Raw genomic sequence first — 3,282 nt, forward strand, 5'->3', positions numbered from 1 at the left:
GCGCGTATTCCACCTCACCAAATTCTCCGTCTTCCTCGAACACTACCCCCACATGACTCACTCTAGCGTAGTACGGCCTGAGTCGGTTAGCGTGCACTACCGAAGTCTTTCTGTCATTTATTTGCAAGCGATACGAGTGTTCTCTCTCTCTCCCAATAACTGTGAAAGGACCCAACCACCTGGCAGCCATCTTGGTTGCCCGATCTGTGTCAAAGAGGAGTACTTGGTCCCCGACCTTAAATTCTTTAGTCCGTGCCCTCCTATTGTAAACTTCAGCATATTTGCTCTGGCGCCCGGTGCTTGTCAATTCAGCTACACTCGCGGCTAGTTCTAGTTGCTCCCGCAGCTGCTGCAAATACTTGGCAGGTTTCTCTCTCAGAGTTGAGGGCACCGCGATCTCACCCGTCCAAGTTTGCTGCAATATTGATAGGGGCCCATTTGGGTTTCTACCGTACAATAGCCTGAACGGCGCCACCCCGGTAGTATCATGCGGCACTTCGCGATAAGCCCACAGAACAAATGGGATGAGCTTGTCCCAGTTTCTTCGGTCCCGCTCCATTACATGATACAACATATTTTTGAGGACTCTGTTCCATCTCTCAACCACTCCATTGCTCTCAGGGTGTTCAGCAGTGGAGAACCTGGGTGAGCAACCCAGTTTTTCCAACATTAGCTGTGTCAGTTGAGCTTTAAAGTTCGTGCCTTGGTCTGAACAGATCGTTTCCGGCACTCCAGTACGGCTGAAAATCTCCAGTAAAGCCTCGCATGTGGCCCTCGTTGTCAGGGATAGGAGCAGCACTACCTCAGGCCATCTCGTGCAAAGATCGACAAGACACAAAGCATATTTGTGGCCCCTCGCAGATGGCACCTCAATAGGCCTAATGATGTCCACATTGACCACCTGAAATGGATGCTCCGGTCGCGTCAGCGGCGTGATGGGGACTTTATCGCTCTGACGGCTATCTGAACGTGTTTGACATTGGTGGCACGTCTGACAATGCCCAGCGATTTCCTTCTCCATTCCTGGCCAGAAGAAACTGTACTTTATCCGGAGCTTGGTCTTTTTCGACCCTAAGTGTCCACCCCACAATGACTCATGCGCGAGCTGCAATACCTCATTGCGCTTTTCTTCTGGTAGGACCAGTTGTCTGACCTTGACTCCCGCTAAGGAATCCCAATGATACAAAAGTCCATCTGACACGAACATGCCAGCTTTACCGTTTCTCGCATCATTCCAGGCCTTTTTCAGGCTTTCATCGGCAAGCTGAGCAGCTCGAAATTTCTCCCGCTGACTGGGCACCCCAGTGACATCTTGTATGAAACTATTCTCTTGCAATACCGGTATGTTGTCTGTCGTTTCTTCACAACTTAGGCCGCAGTCTGGCTCAGTGTTATCAACTATTTCGACTGATCGAACTCCAACGGAATTGGCTACCCGCGGAATACTTTCTCGTCCAAACTCGTCTTTTTCCTGCGCCTGTAGTAGTTCCCAATCTTCCTTTGACAACAGGCAGTCAACCCCCTTTGCAAGTTCGTCTGTAACCGCGCACACCAGATCGATCCTCTGCAGTTGTATCACAGCGCCCGGGCGATGCATGCCCACGGGCAGCGTAGCTAGGTTAGCTCGAATGGTCTTTCCGAATGCCGACTCGAGCCTTACTGTTCCCGATGGCTCCTGTAAAACGACGGGCAACATGCTTTTACGGACGACCGTTATCTCACTACCTGTGTCCAACACAGCTTCCGTTGCTATATCCCCGCACATGATAGGGATTAGGTCCAGCTTTGACCTCCCTGAGCTAGCATGTTGAGCTAAGATTTCTACTCTAGCGCTAAGCACCCTTTCTTGCTCTGGTAGAGGTTCTTCACTTACAACAGCAACCTTCTGTACCCTTTGTTTTTGCACAGTCGGTGCCTTCCCCTGTTGTTCTTTATTTGAAGCTTTTGGGCAGTCTCTGGCTAGGTGTCCCTGTATATGACACACGTGGCATTTTAACTTTGTCCTCTGCGGACTAGCTAGTTTTGCTTGCTGTGTCAATGAGGCTGTTGCGGCTGGCTTAGTTGCTCGTCCTTTCCCTTTAGCTTGTTCGAAAGTCTCCAGCACTTTCGCCACCTCCACTGGCTTAAACCACTCTTCGCCCTCCCGCAAAAGAACATATTCAAGGGCTTCTGAGCTTAGACTGGCTTTCATACGGTCAGCGACCATAAGCTCCGTCATAGCTTCTTTTGTGTTTGCATGGCGAGATTGAAGGTAATAGGCCCAATAAGTTCTAGCGCGGGACGCGAACTGAGCCCAAGTTTCCTCCTTTCGTTTAGATGCCTTTTCAAACCTCCCCAAGTATTCAGCTGGCATGAGCTTAAGTTCATCTAGTACCGCCTTCTTTACAGTCTAGTAATCCGTACATTCCTCATCATTGAGGCTACGCAACAGATAACGGACCCGCTCAGTCAGCGCAGGCATGATCAAATGTACACGGCTGTGTTCTGGTACTTGAAAAGATGAAAACAACTTTTCAACCTCATCAAATCATATCGGAACGTCAGCGTCACACGGCAACCAGTATGCCTTAAGCACTTTAGCACATTGTGATATTCCATCCGTGCTGGCACGGCGGAGATCGCTTCCTTCCGACACCGAAGGCGGCCTGCCCGACTGCTCAAGCTCCACTTTCCGTAGAGCAATGCGCTCGCACTCTAGCTGTAGGCGCACCTTTTCCAGCTCCAGCTCCAGGCGTCTCACCGCCATGGCTTCTGGATCCGTCGTGCTCGGAGCCTGCGCAGCGCCTTGCGCCTCACTATCCATTTCAGTATCCGACGTCTCAGACTCGGTCTCTCCGACGCGTTGCAGCTCCTGCCGTCTCTGACCCTCTGTTTGTTCAGATGCAGTATCAATGTTTATGTTAGCCTCAATCGCATTTGCTGTTCTGCGCGTGAACACCATTAACCTCACTGAACAACAGCCATGCCAACCTAGACAAAACGCAAGGAATCCCGCTCACCCGTTGCTGCTGGGGGCGCCGCCTGACGTCCTCGTCCAGATATAGTGCAACCCTTGCGGAATTGGCTGGTGGCCCTCTGATGCCTTGCGCCTGGCTCGCTGCTCGTTGCTCGTTGTGGGGCTTGCCGATCCTGTCGGCTGCGCCAGTAAAGTTTCGTTCGCTCTCTGTCCTCGCTTCACCATTGGAACTTGAAGCTTCTCGGACGATGATCGGCAGTTGTTGATCAAACGCAGGCAGGAAGCGATGAGATCAGATGTACAAGAAATATTTATACGTAAACTTT

General features: G+C 51.1%; 1 pseudogene; it reads right to left on the reverse strand.

Moving 5' to 3' along the window:
* Positions 1–626: 626 nt before the first annotated feature.
* Positions 627–3,003, reverse strand: LOC142588805 (uncharacterized; annotated as a pseudogene).
* Positions 3,004–3,282: the final 279 nt, after the last annotated feature.

This window comes from Dermacentor variabilis, chromosome 7, assembly GCF_050947875.1.
Source record: "Dermacentor variabilis isolate Ectoservices chromosome 7, ASM5094787v1, whole genome shotgun sequence".
NCBI lineage: Eukaryota > Metazoa > Arthropoda > Arachnida > Ixodida > Ixodidae > Dermacentor > Dermacentor variabilis.